At 40.7% G+C, this 23,194-nt stretch overlaps 1 protein-coding gene and 1 long non-coding RNA gene across 4 annotated transcripts in view; one reads left to right on the top strand and one right to left on the bottom strand.

Moving 5' to 3' along the window:
* Positions 1-10,725: 10,725 nt before the first annotated feature.
* Positions 10,726-16,552, bottom strand: LOC111555563. The gene is made up of 2 exons (XR_002735565.2): positions 16,304-16,552; positions 10,726-13,476 (listed from the first exon to the last, which is right to left on the bottom strand). It is a non-coding gene; the product is annotated as an uncharacterized LOC111555563 (long non-coding RNA).
* A 3,217-nt stretch (positions 16,553-19,769) lies between these two features.
* Positions 19,770-23,194, top strand: part of PPM1A (protein phosphatase, Mg2+/Mn2+ dependent 1A) — a 49,958-nt gene continuing 46,533 nt past the window's right edge. Inside the window, exons 1-2 of one of the 3 annotated variants that reach the window (XM_023231782.3) lie at positions 20,161-20,228; positions 20,965-21,029. The gene's annotated coding sequence lies outside the window, so the exon portion shown is untranslated. Of the gene's footprint in view, positions 20,229-20,964; positions 21,030-23,194 lie in introns of all 3 variants that reach the window. The other 2 variants (XM_023231764.3, XM_023231772.2) reach the window with 2 other exon arrangements.

The raw sequence follows: 23,194 nt of genomic DNA, 5'->3' as shown, positions 1-23,194 counted from the left end.
TGAGGCTGTTTTCATAGCTAACTTTGTCATTTTTTTTTTTTATGAGTAGAAAGAGAGCACTCCAAAATAATGATAAAACTTATAGTATAGTAAATACATAAACCAGTAACAATTATCATTATCAATTATTGTATAGTATACATGTGGTATACTTTTATATGACTGGCTGCACGATAGGTTTGTTTGCACCAGCATCACCACAAACATGTGAGTAATGCATTGTACTACATTATGATGGCTACATGGTCTCTAGGCAATAACAATTTTTCAGCTAAGACCACGGTCATATATGCAGTCCATTGTTGATAGAAACATTGTTAGGCGGCACATGGCTGTATTTTTTAGGGTTTTTACATCTTCATTCATAAGGAATATATGTTTGTAATTTTCTTTCCTTGTGATATATTTGTCTGGTTTTGGTATCACAGTGATACTGGCTTATGGAATGACTTGGAAAAAAGTGTTCCAAATGTTCTACATTTTGGAAGAGTTTGTGAGTGATTGGTGTTAATTCTTACTTAAATATTTGGTAGAATTCAACCTTGAAGTCATTGGTTCTTAGGTTTTTCTGTATAGGATGTTTTTTGATTGCTAAATCAATATTTTCATTCGATCTAGATCTATTCAGATTTCATATTTCTCCATAGATAAGTTTCAATAGTTTACATTTTTCTAAAAATTTGCCCATTTCATCTAAACTACTTAATTTGTTGGCATACAAATGTTTATAGTGTTCCTTTATAATCCTCTTTATTTCTGTAGAATTGCTAGTAATGTCCTCTATTTCATTTCAGATTTTAGTAATTTGAGTCTTCTCTTTTTTTTTTTGCCAGTCAAGCTAAAGGTTTTCAATTTTGTTGATCTCTTTGATGAACCATTTTTAGGTTTTAAAAAAATTTTTCTTCTTTGTTCTTCTATTCCCTCTTCACTGATTTCCATTCTAGTGTTTGTATTTCCTTACTTCTGCTTGTTTGTGGCTTTGTTTACTCTTCTCATTTTAGAGTCTTAAGAGGAAAAGGAGGTTATTGATTTGAGATTTTTCTTAATTTTTAATATAGGCTTCGAGCTACAAATTTCTAAGCACTGCTTGAGCTGTATCCCATAAGCTTTGACATGTTGTATTTTTGTTTTCAATAATCTCAAAGTATTTTATAATTTATCTTGTGATTTATTATTTGAACCATTGACTAACAGCATGTTGTTTGAGTTCTACATATTTGAAATTTTTTAATATTTTCTTCTGTTATTGACCCCTAATTTCATTATATTGTGGTCAGAGAACATCCTTTGCATGATTTCAATCCTTTTAAACTTATTGGACTGCTTTATGGCCTAACATATGTTCTATCCTCGACAATGTTTCATGTGCACTTGAGAAGAATGTCTATTTTTCCATTGTTGGGTAGGGTGTTCTATAAATATTTGTTGAGTCTACTTGGTTTATCTTCTTGTTCAAGTCTTCTAGGCTTAATTTATAGTGTTATTTACGTTTATTTGAATGATCTTCTGTCTAATTGTTTTATGCATTATTGGAAGTGGAGTATTGAAGTACCCAAATATTACTGTTGAACTGTTAATTTTCCCCTTACATTCTGTCTGTTTTTCCTTCATATATTTTAGGGATTTGTTGTTAAGTGAAAATATGTTTATAACTGTTATATCCTATTGATAAATTGACTCTTTTATCATTATAAAATGTTCCTTTGTCTCAATAATAATCTTTGTCTTAAAGTCTATTTTCTCTGATATTAATATACCCTCCCCAAGTCTCATTTCCTTACTGATTGAACAGTATACCTTTTTCCATCTCTTTAACTTCAACATTCTTCATGTCTTTGAATCTTAGATGTCTCTCTTGCTAAGTGAATACGATTTGATTCTGTTGGTTTTTACCCATGCTACTAATCTCTGCCTTATTTAATGTAATTACTGAAAAGATGGGATTTATGCCAACCATTTTGCTATTTGGTTCCTACATGTCTTATGTCTGTTTTATTTCTCTATTCCTTCATCATTGCCTTCTTTAATATTAAAGAGATACTTTCTAGTATACTATTTTGATTCCTTTGTCATTTCATTTACCACATATGTTATTTGAGTTATTTTCTTAGTGATCGTCTCAGAAGTTACAACTGAGATCTTAATTATAACAATCTGATTCAGATTAATAGCATCCCACTTTTAATTGTATAGAAAATCTTTGCTTCATTGCAATGAAAGCTAAAATCGACAAATGGGATCTAATTAAACTAAAGAGCTTCTGCACAACAAAAGAAACTATCATCAGAATGAACAGGCAACCTACAAAATGGGAAAAAAAAATTTGCAATCTACCCATCTGGCAAAGGTCGAATATCCAGAATCTACAAGGAATGTAAACAAATTTACAAGAAAAAGAACAAACAACCCCATGATAAAGTGGGCAAAGGATATGAACAGACACTTCCCAAAAGAAGACATTTATGCAGCCAACAAACATGTGAAAAAAGGCTCAGCATCACCAATCATTAGAGAAAGGCAAATCAAAATCACAATGAGATACCATCTCATGCCAGTCAGAATGGTGGTTATTAAAAAGTCAAGAAACAATAGATGCTGGTGAGGCTGTGGAGGAATAGAAACACTTTTACACTAATTTACATTAGTTCAACCATAGTGGAAGACAGTGATTTACCCTTTCTCCTTTGCACTGTTATTATCATACAAATCAAATCCTTATACATTGTATTCTGATCAGCACTGGCTCATAATTATTGCATTATGCGATTGTTCTTCAAATCAGATAGGATAAAAAGCATTATATGCAAAAAATACATTTATACTGTCTTTTATATTTACTTATGCAGTTACTTTTACAGGTACTCATGCTGTTTATTCCTTCACATGGACTCAAGTTACTTTCTAGTGTCCTTTTGTTTCAGTCTGAAGAACTCCCTTTAGCATTTCTTGTAGAGATGGTTTTCTAGCAAAAAATTCTCTCAAGTTTTGTTTCTTTTTATCTGAGAATGCCTTCGTTTTTCCTTTATTTTTGAAGTACGGTTTTGCTGGATATAGAACTCTTGGTTAACAATCTTTTCCTTTCAGCACTTTGAACATGCCATCCCACTGACTTCTGGCTTGTATATTTTTAGAAAAGAAATCAGCAGTAAATCTTATTGAGCATTTCTGTATGTGGTAAGTCATTTCTGTCTTGCTGCTCTCAATAGTCCTTCTTTGCTTTTGGTTTTTGGCAGTTTGATTATGTTGCGTCTCTCTCTGAGTTTTTTTCTACTTGGAGTTTATTAATCTTATTAACTGTGAACATTAAAGTTTTTCATCAAATTTTGGAGGTTTTAGGCTTTTTTTCAAATGTTCTTTCATACTTTTCTCTCATTTTTTAATGGGACTTTTATTAAGAATGTACTGGTCCACTTGATGGTGTCCTATAGATCTCTGAGGCTCTATTTATTTATCTTTACTCTATTTTATTTCTGTTCCTTAGACTGGGTGATATCAATTGATTTATCTTCAAATTCACTGATTCTCAAATATACTGCTGGAGCCCTCCAGTCAATTTTTAATTTCAACTACTATACTTTCAACTCCAGGATTTCAATTTGTTTCTTTTTTTATAATCACTAACTCCATTAATATTCTTTTTTCGGTGAATCATTGTTCTCATGCTTTCTTTCAGTTCTTTAGACATGAGTTTCCTTGATTCTTTGAACATATTTTAAAGAGCTGATTTAAAGCCTTTGTCTAGTAAGTCCAATACCTGATTTTCCCTCAGGATAGTTTCTATCTGCAGTTTTTTCTTCTGATGTATGAATTATACCTTCTGGTTTTATTTCATAGGTGATGGTTAATTTTATGCATCAACTTGACTGGATCATGAGATGCTCAGGTATTTAGTAAACATTATTTCTGGGTGTGTCTGTGAGGATATTTCTGGATAAGGTTAGCATTTGAATCAGTAGACTGAGTAAAGTACATTGCCTTCTTGATATGGGTAGGCATCATCCAATCTGTCAAGGCCCTGAATAGAACAAAAAGACAGATGAAGAGAGTGTTTTCTCTCTGATTGACTGCTTGAGCTAGAACATTGGTCTTCTGCTGTTTTCAAATTGGGACTTACACCATCAGTACTACTAGGCCTTTGGACTCAGACTGGAGCTACAGCATCAGCTTTCCTGGACCTCCAGCTTGTAGATGGCAGAAATCATGGGATTTCTCAGCCTGCATCATAGCATGAGCCATTTTCTTAGGCTAAACACACACACACACACACACACACACACACACACACACACACACGTCCTATTGGTTGTTTCTCTGGAAAACCCTAATACACCATGTCTTGTAACGTTTTGTTGAAAATAAATGTTTTAAATAATGTAACATGGCAACTCTAGGAATCAGATTCTCTTCTCTTCCCAGGGGTTTGTTATTGTTGTTTGTTTAGCAACTTCTCTGAACAAATTCTATAAAGTCTGCATTCTTTGTCATGTGTGACTACTGAAGTCTCTGCTTAGTTAGCTTAGTAGTGCTAATCCTGGGACAGAAACTTCCTTGAACACTCAGAAACAATAAGTCTCCCGGTGCTTGTTAAGGAGCTCTGTGTACATATTGGGACACACTCAATCAGGCAGTATACACCTCTGCCTTAGGTTTTATTGCCTGCTTGTGTAGACCCTTAAAGTTAGCCAGAGGTGACAGCTTAGGGCTTTCTCAGGTCTTTCACGACCATGTACACATCCCTGGGCATACACACAGCTTTAAACATTCACATAGCCTTCTAGATTCTCAGGAATATGCCTGGCACTTTTCAAAGTCCCCTATGGACACATTATTCTCCAACGTTTATTTTTAAGCTTTTTGGTTAGCCTATTGTTTGCTTCAGCTGTTATCCATTGCTTCAGGTTTCCATGACATTAAACAATCGTTGAATTTTTGATAAATATTTGGAAGGTAAAGGCTGTTTGTGCTGAGCAAGCTCTGAGTCATGTCAATAAAGGCAGCCTTGAGAATGGGGTCTTCTAGGGAACCACCAGGCAGGTCAAACAATGACAATTCTCTGGAGATGGGGCTTTGAAGGAGGCCCATTCCTATTCTGCATCTTCCAGTGGTTGTCAGGCTGCTAATTTTTGCTGTAATTGCAGGCTGCTCATTTTTAAGCATACCATGAAACTGGGAGAGGGAGTGTGCGGAGTACGGAAATAAGGCAAGTTAAAACACACTGTTCTTACCATTATTCAATGATTTTTCTTGAATAAATGTTTCTGATATTGCCACAAGCCCATAATCTAATTTTCAGAGTTCTGAAAAAAACCTGATTGTGACCATTTTTGCCAGTGTTCTAATAGCTTTTATGAAGCAGATTTTCTAACGTCCTTAGTCTGCAATTTTCTCTGTCTTCTGTTAGTTAACACCTTCTAACACCTAACCTCAGTTGTCCTGTAGTGCCACTTCTGCCTTATTCTATCGTTAAAGCAGTTACAAATGCATACCTAACTTTAAGGAAAATGGGCATCTATTCCAATTCATCATAGGGAAATGGAATTGCTCTTCTAGAACATGTATGTTCTAGAACACATGTGTTCTAGAAGAGCATACAGGACTAGAAATATTGTTGTGGCTATTTTGAGAAAATAAGTTTGTCACAGTCTTCCCTCTAGCCATAATAATTTACAACTCTCCCATAGGCAAAATTCCCAACTCTAAAGAACCTCTAAAATCTTATCTGCTTTATATATTTATTAAAAAACAGCAAAAATTGTATCAGACAGGGTTCAAATTCTATCTACTCATTTTCTCTACAAATTTGGACAGGTGGCTTAACCTCTGTGAGCTTTTGTTTCTCATCTGTAAAATATAGGCAATAACACCTACCTTGAAGGGATATCGTCAGGATTGATAAAGATTCTAGGAAATGGCAATTGGTTAATAAATTGTAGCTATTATTTACATTTCTTGCCATTTATAATAGGGTTTGACACACTACGTTTTCTTTGTATATGTGGTATTTGATTAACTTGGCTCTTTTCAGATGTGGTGGGTTATGATTTACATCATCTAAAGAATTGTATTGAGAAGTCAGTGAAAATTCTTGCCCCTAGAGGTTTCCAACTAACCTTAAATAACTAAGAAAGATACATCCAAATGAGATAGAATTACAAGGAGTACTTCATGGGCTTTTAAACACCCTCTTGTAACATTACCTTTGGGAATTTAAGTGTAGGACAGCAGAAATTTTGTATGTTGTCAATTCACTGTGCTACTGTATTTCAGTTTTTGCTTTTCAATTTAGGCAGAACTGACATGTGATGATGATTTTAGTGATGACAGTCTAAATAGTCTGACTGCCTTTAAGCCAATATTTATGGGTACATAACCCAGATATGATACACATGACTCACCAGGCCATATAAATCACTGGTATTTTATATCAAGCCAAGATTTTTCTTTTGGCATCGCATGTTTCAAGTACTCACATTGTTCCCTTTAACCTTTCCATGCTTTTATTGTGACTGACAACACAAGAGAGTTTTGTGTATCTTGCCTACTTGAACAAAGGTCAGTACTTTTATGTCCCCCAAGAAATGTACATACAGTTCTTTAAAAGTTCAGATGCATATATCTTATTATTTCTTTTAAGAACCTAGAATGGTCATAAAGTATCATTTGAACAACAAATTATTTCCAACAGATATTTATAATAGCATTTATATGATATATATTAGAGCCTGGTAAATAGTTTGCAATATAGTAGTCCCCCCTTTGGAGTTTCATTTTCCATAGTTTCTGTTACTTGTGGTCAACTGTGGTTCAAAAATATTAAAGAGAAATTTCCAGACATCATCGGCTCCTGATATTCAACCATTGACGTTTCATAGCTTGATGATTTAGAATCATCCAAAACAGACGATCCTCCTTCTAATGTATCATGAGAAGGTCAATAGTAGCCTAATGCTGTGTTATTCACCTCACTTCATCTTCTCATGTAGGCATTTTATCATCTCACATCATCACAAGAGAACGGTGAGTACAGTACAATGTGATATTTTGAGAGACAGGGAGAGAGAGAGACCAAATTCATATAGCTTTTATTACAGGATGTTGTTATAAATGTTCGACTTTCTTATGTTACTGTTGTTAATCTCTTACTATGCTTAATTTGTAAATTAAACTTTGTTATAGGTATGTATATATAGGTAAAAACATAGTTCCTATAAGGTTCAGTACTATCCACGGTTTCAAACATCCACTGAGGGTCTTGGAACACATCCCTGCAGATAAAGGGGGCACTACTGTCTATTTTTTACATTCCCATCTATGTTTGATGATGTTTGACACATAGTAGATTCTTTTTTATTTTTCTTTTGAGATGGAGTTTTGCTCTGTGACCCAGGCTTGAGTGCACTGGCATGATCTCAGCTCACTGCAACCTCCACTTCCTGGATTCAAGTGATTCTCCTGCCTCAGCCTCCCAGGTATCTGGGATTACAGGTGCCCATCACCATACCCGGCTATTTTTTTTTTTTTTTTTTTTTTTTTTAAGTAGAGATGGGGTTTCACCACGTTGGCCAGGTTGGTCTCGAACTCCTTACTTCAAGTGATCCGCCCACCTCAGCCTCCCAAAGTGCTGGGATGACAAGCATGAGCCACCACGCCCACTGACACATAGTAGATTCTTAACTAATACTTGGTTTGATGGATTATTCTTTCTGGTGGCTTATGATTTACACCATCTAATGCATAGGCTGAATTTGACAGTGTTATGAAAGTTGCTGTTTTGGTTCATTCATATAGAGTCTACAGATTCTGCAGCTGTAATATAATGGCCATAATACTTTTTATTATGAAATATTTATTGGGTGGCTAAAATGTACTAGTTATAAAATTAAAAATAAAATTAGTTATAGCTCTTTTCCAAAGGGCTATTCTGGGTTTACTTTGAAGACTACCAATATAGACTGTGATGGTTAATACTGTCAACTTGATTGGATTGAAGGATACAAAGTATTGATCCTGGGCGTGCTGGGTGTGTCTGTGAGAGTGTTGCCAAAGGAGATTAACATTTGAGTCAGTGGGCTGTGAAAGGCAGACCTACCCTTAATCTGGGTGGGCACCATCTAATCAGCTGCTGACGCAGCTAGAATATAAGCAGGGAGAAAAATGTGAAAAGAGAGACTGACCTAACCTCCCAGCCTACATCTTTCTCCCATGCTGGATGCTTTCTGCCCTCAAACGTCGGACTCCAAGTTCTTCAGTTTTGAAACTCATACTGGCTCTCCTTGCTCCTCAGCCTGCAGATGGCCTATTGTGGGACCTTGTGATAGTGTGAGTTAATACTTAATAAACTCCCCTTTATGTGTATATCTGTTCCATTAGTTCTGTCCCTCTAGAGAACCCTGACTAAGACCATTAAATGAAATAAAGAAAATCTAGGCTGGGAGCAGTGGCTCATGCCTGTAATCCCACTACTTTGGGAGGCCGAGGCGGGTGGATCACCTGAGGTCAGGAGTTTGAGACCAGCATGGCCTACATGGCGAAACCCCGTCTCTACTAAAAATACAAAAAAATTAGCAGGGTGTGGTGGTGGGCGCCTATAATCTCAGCTACTCGGGAGGCTGAGGCAGGAGAATTGCTGGAACCTGGGAGGTAGAGGCTGCAGTGAGCCAAGATCGTGCCATTGCACTCCAGCCTGGGCTGACAACAGTGAGATTCCATCCCCCCCCAAAAAAAAAAATATATAATAGCAACAAAGACTCAACATATGAAGTGTATGTATTTGTTCCATAGGTCCATGAGCAACAACAAATCTGAACACAGTGTGTAAGAAGCTGAATTCATCTTTGGCATTATTGAGGTCTTTACTAAATCCTTTCTTAATTTATTTTACCCCATCTCATCAATACATGTCAAGGCAGCTTGCTTCCCAGCTATGAAAACTTGTCCCTGCAAAGGATCTCAAGACTTTTATATCAAGATGAAAATATCTGCCTTAGGTAAAGGCACCTATCATCTTTACTGGATAGCACAAGGCATAAATTAATTTATGGAATATTAGATGTGGTTGAGAGAGTACTGAGTGGTTCCTGGAGAATATTTTGGGGGGTAACAAGTATTGACCTGAAATTGAACTACTTAAGTGAGCTTCTGTTTTACCTACACTTAACCCGGCCTTCCCACAAGATACTTCTTGCAACATTTTACGAAATTTACCAACCAAGGTTACTTGAGTTACAGGCAAAAATATCCATATATGTTAATAGTTCCCAGAAAATGGAAACATGAACCCCAGTAACAAAAGCTCTGTAAAAGACCACATTCCTACCACCAAAATGTAATCTCTCTATGTCATTTAAAGCTAAAAGCAAATTTTGCCTTCTCTTTAAGGATATATTAAACTGACATGAAAGGATTTTTCTGCCTCCACTTTTGCTTTCCTAAAATCTCTTCTTTACAGTGCAGCAAGAGCAATGCACAGATCGGATCATGTCATTACTTTGCATAAAAACCTCCATCACACTTAGAATAAGGTTTTTTAAAATCCTTACTGTGGCCTATAGGCACCCTGCCTATATCGTACCCTCCTTTCCTCAGCATGCCCAGATATCTCAGAATTGTCTTTCCTGGACATGCCAAGCTCACTTCCACCACAGGGCCTCTGCCTGGGACATTCTTCCCCCAGATACTCTAAGGTGGCTTCTTCCTGTCATTCAGGTCTGCCCAGCTGCCACCTCCTCTCATAGGCTTTCCCTGAGCATCTAAAGTAACCTCTCCTTCAGCCCCTCTCTCACGCTGCCCACCCATGTCATACTCTGCTTTGCAATCTTTACAGTACTTATCCCTCTCTGTATTGACCTTGTTTGCTTTCTGTTGATCTCAGGTAAATACCATGAAAGCTGCCTCTCCTCTTCACCACAGTGTCTCCCGCATCTACAGCTGTGCCTGGCATATTCCAGAGGCTCAACATCTACTGAACGAATAAAATACATGGTGACTCAAGTTCTAGAACATAAAATTATAAATACTGTATAAAATATAGAAATAGGGCTTACAGTCTTTCTTTTGAACCACTATAGGAAGAACAATCTAGAGTTTGGATTCAGAACCAAATGGTCACCTCTGGTACAGATGGCATGAAGGAGAAAACTCACACAAAAGGGGTCGAGCAATGCTAAGGGAGGCAGATCTTTCCAGCAGAGGATCCTTGTCTTCCCTAGATCCCTTATAGGTCATATGTACATATTCCACTCACAAAACTGAAGGAGTAGAAGTTAAAACAAGTCTTGAAAACAATGAGTTTTTGCCCTATAACCAGCAATTCTAGAGTGAATCTATAACTAAGCCTGTATAAAACATGGGATGGATAATGTCAAATCATTTATAATGTATTATTAAAAATACATGGACCGGGGGCAGTGGCTCATGTCTGTAATCCCAGCATTTTGGGAGGCCAAGGCGAGCGGATTATGAGGTCAGGAGATTGAGACCATCCTGGCCAACATCATGAAACCCCGTCTGTACTAAAAAAATACAAAACGTAGCCGGGGAGTGGTGGTGGGCACCTATAATCCGAGCTACTGGGGAGGCTGAGGCAGGAAAATCGCTTGAATCCGAGAGGCGGAGGTTGCAGTGAGCCGAGATCACGCCACTGCACTCCAGCCTGGCGACAGAAGGAGACTCCGTCTAAAAAAAAAAAAAAAAAAAATTACACTATGTGCTTAAAAGTAGTTATGTTTTCTTTCTGTCAACTTTTATTTTTAAGTTCCAGGGTACATGTGCAGGATGTCCAGGTTTGCTACATAGGTAAATGTGTGGCCATGGTGGTTTGCTGTACAGATCAACCCATCGCCCAGGTATTAAGCCCAGCACCCATTAGCTGTTCTTCTTGATGTTCTCCCCGCACCCCACAGGCCCCAGTGTGTTGTTCCCCTTCATATGTCCATGTGTTCTCATCGTTCAGCTCCCACTTATAAATGGGAACATGCAGTGTTTGATTTTCTGTTCCTGCGTTAGTGTGCTGAGGATGACAGCTTCCAGCTCTATTCCAGAGTCTACAAAGAACTTAAACAAATTTACAAGAAAAAAAAAAATTTTAAGTGGGCAAAGGGCATGAACATTTTCTTATTTATGTACACATTATTGGGTCAGGCAATGTGGTAGGGGCATTGTGTACAGGATCTCATTTATTACTGCAGGGTAGTTGATATTCCCTGTTCCAGAAGAGGAAATCAAGTCTGAGAGAGGCTAAATAACTAGCCCACAGCCTAGGCAAAAGAGAGATGGTCTTTGAACTCAAATTCATGCAGTGGTCAAGCGGTATCCTCTTTGACTCCAACATGTTTAAAATGTTTTAAGGTTATTATTTTTCTGAATGCCTTCAAATGTGACAAGTATGCTCTACTGATCCCTATTGTGTCAGACCCAGCCTGATCTAACATTTATATTACCAGCCTGGCCCCTACCTACCAAAGGAGCTGGAGTTTTTAGATTCTGGTGCTAACCTGAATTCTACCTGCCACTTCTCTACAAAGAGGCCTCTGCCGTGTTTCTACCAGTGGCAGGATGACTTGATGCTCTCCACCGACATGCGGTGGGGGTGGAGGTGTGGATGGATATTGCCTTAGCTTTTGCCTTCTGTGGGATTTTTAAGAAATGTGCACGAAAAAAAAAGCAGGAAAGTGTATTAGGAGAAGGCAGGATAGAAATTTTCTTTATGTGAAGAGAGCAGGAGAATGGAGGAAGTGACTGCTGGAAGCAAAACTCTAAGAAAAAAACAATTTTACATGGAGCTTAAGAAATATTTTGCTGTGTAATGTGCATTATAACTCTTCTCCCATCTCCCCAAGGCATCTTTGGTAAAGATGTCATTGTTGGGCTTTTTGTTTTCCATGGGACAATGCACTGAAAGGGCCTCAAGGGGAAAGCAAGTCATCTCTGGAAAGCTTAGCCAGAATTTGCAACAGAAAGAGTGGGAATTTTGGAATCAGATGGTCCTAGGCTTGCAAAATAGCTCTTTTTCACAGCTTTAGCTTCCTCCTTTGTAAAATGGGGGGAAAATAGTTTCTTTTTTGCAAAGTTGTTGTGAGAATTAAATAACACTCATGAGGGACATTGTATGGAGCTTGGCACATTCTAGGCCCTCTTTTTATATTGAACTAAAATGATCTTCTCTGGATCAATTCCCATGAGTTGATTCCAGTTCTATTCTGCAGAACATTGATTCTTTAACCTTTTCCATGTAATGGTGCTCCAGTTTGTCTAGATCCTTCAAGAAGAGAAAATGCATATCAACATCTTTGTATCTAGTTGCTCTTAGGCTTAAAATGATGTCATTGTTCAATTATTGCTTTTATTATACAGTAAAAACACATTTAGAAGAGAATCAAGATAAATATTAAAAGTTAATCTAGTTACTGAACACATTTTTTAAATATTTAAGAAAAATAAGATCAACACACATTTGACCATGGCAGCTTTTCTAAAGGCAAAAGATCTAATTTGGTGATTAACTAACCACACTGAGCACTCATTAGGTGTCAGGGATGTACCAGTTCTTCTATTGTATTTGGGTGTTTTTAATTATGAATAACCAAATACAAAAATCAAAGTAGTTTAAACAATGAGGAGCATTTATTACCACTCTTAAAAATAAATTCCCAAGGTGGGCAATTGCAGTGATGGCTCAATGGCTTTACAATGTGAAAGACCCAGCCACTTGCTATCAATTCTTTTCTCTACATTACCTTGGTTCTTTGCAAGATAACTCTGAAATTCCAGGCTTACATAGAGAAGTAACAACACATGGCTGAGGAAGGCATTTTCTCTCCTGTGATTCTTCTTATCAGGGAAGAAAACCCCTCTATCCCCTCAAGACTTCTCAAGTCCTTTTATCCAGAATTGGGCTACCTCTCTATGTCCACAGGCAGTGCTTCTCAGTTTTTTTACACCATGACACAAATAGAAAGATAAAGTTTTTGTGACACAGAGGGGTACCTGGGTAATGCTGCTTGTGGCCATTCATACCATCCCATGGCTTTAGCAGCTCAGCCTCACTTGAATGTCCCAAGGGCTTAAGGGATCAATACCTTATCACATCTATGACCCATCTGAGATATACCAGGGTATGCTGGCACATAGATTGGTATGCTCTGCTCTAAGCTACAAAGCAGGGTGAGAGGGCATGCATCCATATCCAGGCTGTAGTGTGAGAAGGATCTGCAAACGAGGAGGCTCTGCCAAGTAGTAGGAAGTGGTGGGGCAACCAACCGCGTCAGTCATCTTTCCAAGGGTGCCTCATCTATTCTAATTTTCACAACACAGTTTAGGAGGAAGTATTTCGTGGAGGATAAAACCAAGGCTAATAATTTAAATGACTTGCCTGAGGTCACAGAACCAGTGAGTGGTTCAATTGACACAGCAGATGTAGATCCAGTTGTGTGCTGGGAAATGTTTAACAACCACCTTCCAAATGTAGTTCCAACACGGCTATTGGTTAATATTTTCATTTAAGATAAAAATAAAATAACAAATATGTATGTTAGAGCTTATTAGTCAATGATGTGAGTGACTTCAGTGCTAAATTGAATGTTTTTGTGCTATTCACAATGTAACAGTTACAGACACAACATGTCTTTAACATTTAATCTTCATAAAACATTTTCTCTGTCACTTAAGCCTAGACCAAGCTTGTCCAACTCTGGGACTGTGGGCCGCATACAGTCCAGGATGGCTTTGAATGCAACCCAACACAAATTCGTAAATTTTCTTAAAACATTATGAGATTTTGTGTGTGTGTGTGATTTTGTTTCGTTTTGTTTTGTATTAGCTCACCAGGTATCATTAATGTTAGTGTATCCTATGTGTGGCCCAGGACTACTTTTCTTCTGCCAATATGGCCAAGGGAAGCAAAAGTTGGACACCCCTGGTCTAGCCCACAACCAACAAAGCAATAAGTGAAGCCCTCATCTGTGGTGTCTGCTGATCAAGCTACCCAAAGAAATTCACTAAATGTGGTATTGGGAAGAGATGTACAATCACATATTATAGGGAATTTCTACCATGCAGACACAATGCATGTAAATTGCCTAAAGAACAAAGACAATAGTAAAATGTATTAACATAATTTGGAAGTGATGTTTTTATCACATACTACCTTTGTTTAAAATTTATTTCATTGGAAGTTTATATAATTTAATTTTTATTTCTACTTTTATTTTTATTTATTTATTTATTTTTGAGACAGGGTCTCACTCTGTCGCCCAGGCTGGAGTGTGATGGCACAATCTCAGCTCACTGCAACCTCTGCCTCCTGGGTTCAAGCAATTATCCTGCCTCAGCCTACCAAGTAGCTGGGATTACAGGCTCCTGCCACCACGCCTGGCTAATTTTTGTATTTTTAGTAGAGATGGGGTTTCACCATGTTGGCCAGGCTGATCTCAAACTCCAGACCTCAGGTGATCTGCCCACCTCAGCCTCCCAAAATGCTGGGATTATAGGCATGAGCCACTGCACCCAGCCTATATCATTTAATTTTTAATAAAGAGTATTTAACAAACAGCAGGAAAAATTCCTGAAAAATTTAATAATCTGCTGTCATGAGCCAGTACAGACCAGCTCTCCATACCACTGACCGGAACTAAGTTCAGCACTCTTTCCACTCCTGCTGCCTTTACTACCAGCATGTAAAAGTGATGATGCTCAGTATCATACAGGGGACAAACCTGGGTACCTGTCATGAATTTCTGTGACCTGTTTTCTCTTCTGTAAAGGAGGAGATTAAGAGTCCTTGCCTTGTCTACCTGCAAGGGTTTTTGAGAGGATTAAACTGGTTAGTCTGTATGATAGTGCTTTGTAAACTGCAGAGTCAGGTACAGATAAAAGGCTTTATTATGATGACCATTTCATCACTGTTTTCAACCAGGCCACCATTGTTAAGGATGCAGTGTGTGGCTACTTTCAAAGGTATGATTTAGATTGACATCTTCTGTAATGCCCAGAATAGACAGAAAACACCCAGAAGAATTGTTCTGAAGAAGCCCACTCAAATTTGTGCCAGTCTTTACTTAATACAAACAGCTACCTATGTTGCGAGGAAAACTCTTTATTTGAAGCTTATAATTCACTCTTTTCTAGCTGCTGCTGGATTGTCTGACGGGTCTTCCCTGGGGTTATGGAATGCTTCTCAATTTCTTTTTTTTTTTTTTTAATATATATTTTTTTAGTAGAGACGGGGTTTCACCGTGTTAGCCAGGATGGTCTCCATCTCCTGACCTCGTGATCCGCCCGTCTCGGCCTCCCAAAGTGCTGGGATTACAGGCTTGAGCCACCGCGCCCGGCGCTTCTCAATTTCAATAGTTGAATAAAGGTGCTTTTTTTTCTGTCACCCAGCCTGGGGTCCAGGGTCCAGGGGTGTGATCTCAGCCCACTGCAACCTCCACCTCCCAAGTTCCAGCGATTCTCCTGCCTGTGATTCTCCTGCCTCAGCCTCCCAAATAGCTGGGATTACAGGTGTGCACCACCAGGCCTGGCTAATTTTGTATTTTCAGTAGAGACGGGGGTTCCCCATGTTGGCCAGGCTGGTCTTGAACTCCTGGCCTCAAGTGATCCACTTGCTTTGGCCTCCCAAAGTCCTGGGATTACAGGTGTGAGCCACTGCACCCAGACTATTTTTAATTTTTATTTTTTTAAAAGTTGCTTTGCTTTTTGTACCAGATCAACTCACCAAGTTATTTGCTATGGATTATACCCCTCCATAAAATGTGGTTTCCTGATTATAAATTAAATATCCCTAATGTCCACATTGAAACACTCTCGAAACTTAAATAACTATAAACTATTTGCCTTGAGTTTGCTGAACCTGTCTTTGGGCTATAGAAAACTCTTCTCTGCCAAGCTCTTTTCCACATCAGACCCTTTGCCCATGCTGACCCCTCTACCTGGAAAGTTCTCCCCTGATTAGGAAGCTGACTCCTTCTCATCCTTTAGATCAAATGCTGCCTTCTTAGAAAGGTTTGCACTGAACACCTGTCTCAAGTCATCTCCCCAATCTGTTTCCTTATTTATTTTCTTCACAGCGTGGATCACAGTATGTAATTTCCTGCCTATCTGTTGACTTATTTGTCTATGCCTCTTATTATTATGGCGGCTCTTTGTGGGCAGGTCTTGCCCATTGATGTCATTATCTACCTCCAGTGTCCCACATAGTGCTTGGTGCATAATAGCTGTCTGATGAACAGATGAACTTATCTGACAAGATCCACGCTAGTATTGTAAGGCTGTGGCCATATACGGCTATCTGGAAGTAAAAGCCTACCCTAAAGACTATCCAAGGCTTGGCCTGTGGTGTTCACAGTTGCCCAGGTTTCTCTCAGGCCCCAGGAAGAGCCACAGTGGTAGCCTAAGACTGGTGGCTGCTCCCCTCTGCCCCGCCCTAACGGGGCTGCCCCAGTGATGTCACACAGGACAGGATTCTCTAATCCTTTTCATTCTGTAACAGTCCTCTACGCAGCTAAGTTTCTCATAACATATTATGATGTAGGGGAGGGAGGAAGGAGGGCCGAGGTAGGGGGTACACCCTCTCCCTGAATGAAATTCATTTGGGGCACTGTCTGCTTGCATGTTCTGCTCTGGGACAAAATGGGTAGCAGAAGCTACAATTTGTACTAAGCTAATGAAAAGAGAGAAGACAAGAATGGGGAAGAGAAGGACGAAGAAGGCAAAAAGAGAAGAGAAGAAAAAGAGAAGAGAGAGAAGGAGAAATGAGAAAAGAAGAAACCAAATGAAGAGGATGTGTGAGAGAAAAAAATACAAAACAGGTAGTGAGGGAGGAAGGAATTGTTGAACCTATATTCTGGTTGGCTTTCTAACTCTCAAGTAGTGACTGGCTTCAGTGTAAAAGGATAGTGAGGGGTATTCTCAAATACTAGCCTCCTGAGGGAGTCACTCACATTACTGAAATATATTTTGAGAGGTCCAGGTAAGTCTGCCTCAAGGGTGACTCTCCTGGAGAGTAATTTGGGAGCAGGAATGTAAACCTTTTTTTTTTTTTTTTTTTTTAAGTCACAATTATGGAGAAAAGGGAAAGAAAGTATTGCTGACCAGATTGAACTTTAGACTCCACACTACAACCCCTGTCCTCACCCCAAGCATCCCAATTATTAGGCTATCAACACACGCTAAATTCAGGACTTTAAAGCCAGTCTTGTAGATAATATTTTTCTTTGTTAATTGAAATAAAACAGATTTCCAAAGCAGAGAAGGATAATTTTATAATATACCTATAAAAATTACTAAAATATTATCATCATGGCAATATATTCCCACTAAAATCTTACTATGAACATCCCAAATATGTGTAGGAGGCCTGGCAAAGTCTTACAGTTCAGAAGAGAACTTTCAATCCTGTTTTTTCAATGTTCTTTTTCCCTTCTATTAGTCCCCCGACCTTAGCATAAGGTTTAATAAAAGGGGATATGATGATATTAAACATAGATAATCAGACAATATTCATATCTTTGTTTCAAATTTTAAAATGTTAATCTTGTTGCCCATGAGTTTCCCAGTTCATACCAAAATGTCCCAGCAAGCTGTATTCAGAAATAAAAAGTAGTAGGAAGGTGCCGCTTCATCGGCAGACTGTACACTGTGTAGACTCCTTACAAATCTCTTTCTGTTCATATTTTCTATTTCTCTCCCTCTTCTGCTACAATTGACCCAGATTCTCCAAGTGCAGAACAGAGAGAAGAAAGGTGTGGAAGCCTAAAGGAAGGAAGCAGAAAGATAGGCAGGCTTTTCAAGTTTTCTACGGTCCACTACTGTCACTAGTGACCCAGCTTCTGCTTACAAATAAGAAAATTTGTCTTTTAAGAGTGCTCCAAATGGTTGCCACATGAGCTTTTGTAGTTCAGAATGTTAATGAGTCCACCAGCACGCTACTCATGCTGTTACTTGTCTGGACTATTAAGGATTCCAAGAAGGTAGCGTTTCAAAGATCTTTGATCTAATTTCTTTTTTTGGGGGGGGCGGTGGGGAGGTATGTGGAGAATTAGGAAATGTATCCTCAGATGATACTGAGACCAAATGCATAGTGAATTTTATTTTTATTTTGTATATCTGGAAATGATCCATGTTCATCTTCTTCTAAGAAATTCTAACCCCAAAGATACTAATTTTTGCGTTCCTTGAAGATTTGGTTTGCCAGTGACTGGCGATTATATATTTGATCCTGTTGTTAGGTTCTAGGTCTAAAAGTGAAGGAAACAGAACCTTCCCCAAAGTCATGTTGAGAAAATTGGAGATGGCTTTTTACAACTTTAAAAGCAGCTAAATGCTTGCTGAATGCCAGAAAGAATGAATAGTTTGCTTTTGATCTAAGAGTTGGGGCAACAAAATGGTTTAGGAGATAGAAAGTAGTAGGGTGCAAATTGCTGTAGTAAGTTCCTCAAGTAAAACAGAGAGGCCTTCAACATAAATTTACCTTTTTTACTGGCCAGAACTCAATTTGGCCAGTAGAAGAACCTGCCTTCTACAGTGAAGTCTTTGTTTTGTGTGTGCATCAGAACATCTTTTTAAAATACGGACTTTTCTTATAACTTCTTTGCTTGTGAATGTGTAGGTTAAATTTGTGAACTGGTTAAGCCGCTGACGAGAGGGAAGGGCACCCCAGCCAATGGGAACCCATGCTGGTGATGTACTGCTCCTAGGCTGCGATTCATTGGCTGCCTAGGGTTTGTCATTCTATACCCGGCGTCTGCAAGCAGCGTGGGTCGGGTTTTCTAGCTAGCTGAACTGGATTTTGGCAGCCGGCACGTGCAGTTTCTATTAACTTTAGCTCATCTCTACCTCTTAATAGAAGCAGCTGTTATGTTTCTGATTATTCTCTTGATTTTGAAAAATCCTATGTTCTTCACCTACCTCATTGGAGGTCGTTGGAGGTCCCCTGGGACAGAATCACATGATTATCTAACATGTGCAAATAAATACAATGTGGAATCCCCTGAGCTACAGAGGGAAAACCTGCCAGAAAGAGCATGTGCCCCGTGCGTGAATCAGTTGCACTCGCACGTGGGTGGGCGGTGGTAGTGTGCGTGTCTCTGCCCTTCGGGACGCGAGGTGTGTGGTCGTGGCACCTGCTTGGGCTTCCTGGGGTCACTGGGAGAGGAAGGCTCTGGAGGCGTGGGACTCTGGGGTAGGGGGGTCCGGCAGCTGCCTGGGATCCATCATGGGTTCGAAGGGCAGCGGCCAGACCGCGACGGCGCCCAAGAAGGGTGGACAGCTCCGGCTCTGTGATCGGGGCTGCGTGTGCACCATCTTCGCAGGGAGTGGGGTTTGTATCTGCAGGCAGTAGAAGGCTCGCGGCGCGGACGCCGTAGGGGTAGCATCCAAGTCCCTACTTGGCCAAGGGCCAGGCATGGAGGGGCTGTCCATCTACTGGGCACCGAATTGTCGCACATTCTGTCCAGTCCCTGGCGCCAGAACGTGAAGGCCCGAGTCTTCGCTGCTATCCGGGATCCGGACGCTCCCTTCGGCTTCAGCCTGGTGTTCCGGGCCGCAAGGCGACAGCGGCGGCAGCAGCGGAGAAAGAGGCTGGGTAGGGCAGTGACGTCATTTGTGGCGGCCCCTCCCCCGCCCGCCAGCCTTCGCCGCAGTTCCTGCCCAACGACATCCGGGTCTCTGTAGCGGCTCGCCGCGCCGCAGCTGTAGCGGCGGCGGAGCCAGCGGGGCGGGGCGAGCAGAGGGGTGGGGGAGGGGCGACGCGGTCGTGAGCGCGCCTGCGCGGGGCCGCGCTAGAGGCGGCGGCGGCGGCGGCGCTAGGGACGGGAGCGCGCGCGGGAGCTAGAGAGCAGTGGTCTGGGCGCCGGTCCGGCCCGCAGCTTCGGGTTCTCAGGCGGCTGCTGCTCCGGAACGGGTGGTTGGGGAGGGGGGGGTGGGGGGACGCTAGACAGGTGAGGCGCGAAAGCGATGAGTCCTCGGCTCTTCCTCCTTCTCCTACGGGACCCGCTCTCTGCCTCCCTCTCCAACGCCCGGATGATCTGAGCCGCGAGGGCGCCGAGAGCCGGGGGCCCGGACGCAACCCGGCTCCTCCCCTCCTCCGCCCCCTCCCCGGCCTGACCTGGCCCGCCGCTGCTGCGGTGACCCCCTCCCCGGCTGCCGCCGCCGCCGCCGCGGTGACCCCCTCCCCGGCTGCCGCCGCCGCCGCCTCGGCCGACCAGGGACCTGCCCGCCTGCGGCTGCTCCGGGTAAGTGCGGCGCTTGGGCCGACGGCGGGCGGGCGGTGCGGGCCTGCGCAGCGGCGGCGGCGGGCAGGCCTGGGGCCTGTAAACAAGCCGGGCGTCTGCCCGGGCGCTCCCGGGAGGAGACGCGACAACTCCACCCCCTGGCTGGCCTCCTCCCCCGAGCCGGGCGGCGGGCGGCGAGGGGTTAACGCTCGGCGAGGGCGGTGGCGGTGAGGCGGGGGCGGGGTGTTTGTGGCGGCGGCGCAGGGAGGGGGCGCGACCCCCTGGCCGTCCGCGGCCGGGAGGGGTGTTTGTGGCGGCGGAGCGGGCGAGGGCCGCGGGCCGGCCTGGCCGGAGAGCGGCCTGCGGAACTTTTCCCGAGCGGGGAGGGGGCGTCCTCCCGCCCCTACCCTCCCGGGCGCGCCGCCCCTTCTGTCCTGGGCTTTGGCCCCTGGGAGGGAGGCGGGGAGATTTCTTTTGAATCGGGCTTAGCCTCGAAAAACCTAATTCTGTAGAAATTGCTTAAGGGTTTAACAGGGAGCAGGGCTCAGAAGCTCCTTCAGAACTCAAGTCAGTGAGTGATGCCTCCAGTTCATTCATTATTAAGGCATCGAACAAATCCATTGAAGCAAATTCGGATTTCTCATCCTTTTAACTACGTAAATTGGGTAAAACTTCTTGATGTTAGAGCTTGGTTGAGGTATGGTTCTGTTCTGCTTGTGGATTTTAATTAAACTTGGATCCTTTTCTTGAAAGACAGCTGGCTGTGGAGAGCTTTCTACCAACTGCAGTTTTAGATACGTTTTGAAAATTTCATCACCGGAGGTATTTTTCTTCTCTCTCCTCAAACACTACATGGTGCTTACAAATCCACAAAGGTCATGCTTCAGTTGTCCAAGCCATGGGATCTGTGTGCTACCCCCGCCTCACCCCGAGTTTCCTGCTAATTGGAATAATGAGCTGAATGTGTTTCAAGAAGTGGTTGGAAGAGTGTGAGAGATAGGTATCATTTTCTCAAAGGAAGTGATTTTGACATTATTGAGAGAAATTAGAAATTTTTAAACATTGTTGTGTAAAACAGCCTTTTCAAACTTGCACGTTGGGGTTTTAAACACAACCACTTTACTAAGTGTGTTTCGCTCCGAAAAATGGAGGGATTTATTGAAACATCACTCTGCTGAGACTTAGGGTTCCAGAGCACTCAGGAATTTAGCAGAGCTTGGTCCCCAACTCTCTTTGAATACTTCACTTTTATACTTTTATCTTGCTACATATTGGGCCTTTTCCAAAGATTGTATTTCTGTAACTCCTTATTTTACAAATGAGAAAATTGAAAATAAGGAGATTTTCTGTTCTTAGATGTTACTTTTATTGACTTAATGCTTTCTTTACCAATAAATAATTTGAAGCACAAAGTAACATTTCCAAGTGTTACAGTTTTGTTCTTGTTATGTGTAACTTACATGTATCTGATTAAACTTTCAATCATGTAAGGATGATTACTTTTAACCTGGAAGTTTACAGCAGTACCACATTATTGAAACTATAATGAACTTCCTGCACCACATGGCAGTTGCTTAAGACATTTTAATTTGATATCATAAAACATTTTTAGATCAGTGAAGTAATTACATTATGGGAAAGGTATATTAAAACTGATAATGTTTGAAGTTAGCTACCTCGATTATATTTGAGAAATAATAGTTATCAAATTACTTTTTATTTTGTTTGTATCTTTTTATGTATTTTGTGTACATATTGTATATTTTTACATGAAGGACTGAGGTATATGACCTGTTGAAGGGAACAGTGCAGTAGGAGACAAGGATTGTTTAGTCATGGCTATGCTCCAAAATATCTGTGTCCATGGACAAGTCCTTTAACCTTTTGAGTTTCAGCTTTCAAATCAGTAAAGCCAGTTGGGCAGATTAGATTATCACATGTACTGTCCAGTTATTACATTTTTAAATTTTCTTATCAATATTGTGTGACTAGTCAACATACCTTTGCCAAATAAATACCTGTTATGTGTCAGGCACTTAGATGTTTCAGTGTTCTAAGGCTGGATTTCTTTCTCAGTTCTGTTTTATTTAACAAATTCTAAGTTGGTGATGGTTGTTTAGAAAAGCTATTCTTGTATTCTTGTAAGCTATTCTTGATTTTTCTTTTGGGATTGGGATGTGTAGAGAAACTCTTGAGGGAGGAGGATGGAGATTTCATGGGAGACAAAGGGTGGTTGAGACTACAGGTTTGAACAAGCACAGGACCCTTGGTAGTCTGATGTGAAGGACATTATAAAAACACATTATGAAGGTTTTTTCTGTCACTTCAAGCTGGGTCTTATCTTGTTAAACCTTTGAAAATTCTGTAATACCTCATTTGTTTTTGAAAGACATCTATGGCAACATCATTTTGTCATGTGGTAAATATTGCTAAGCAGTTACTAAATACCTATAGTCTTTGAGTTTGTTCAGATTATACCTAGGCCATTTGTTTACTCTAATAGCTACTAGAATGTACAGCTGATTTTGCTTTAATTGTGTGTGTGCTTATTTGTGATTTTTAATCAAAGAGTGGCATATATCCACAAGGAACTTGTTATCTCTGAAATGCCCGTGAGAACTGGATTAATTTTTTAAGATGTAAATCTGTGGTCATGTAGAAATAATGTAACAAGGTGGTATTTTGATGATCCTCTCAAATGGTTATCTAACTCTTGCCTGGGCACCTGACTCTGAGTCAGTATACTCTTGAATACTTTCCATCCTTAATCAAATCAGGAGAAAGAGACAGTCATGTAAGAAAATTGACCCTGGCAGGGTTTTGTAAGAGTTAAGCAAGAAGATAAAACAAGGCATGGCCCTGTGAAATATATAAACCTTGGAGAAGGGGAGAAGGTATGGGGAGGCAACTGGGTAAGAGTTGTGTCGTCTTCTATGTTGGGTAGTAATTTTATGTCACAATGTGTCCTGTCTTCATCTCAAATAACA

Source organism: Piliocolobus tephrosceles, chromosome 6 (genome assembly GCF_002776525.5).
Source record: "Piliocolobus tephrosceles isolate RC106 chromosome 6, ASM277652v3, whole genome shotgun sequence".
Classification (NCBI taxonomy): Eukaryota; Metazoa; Chordata; class Mammalia; order Primates; family Cercopithecidae; genus Piliocolobus; species Piliocolobus tephrosceles.
Note: the sequence above shows the minus strand (reverse complement) of the source record. Positions and strands in the feature narration are given on the sequence as shown.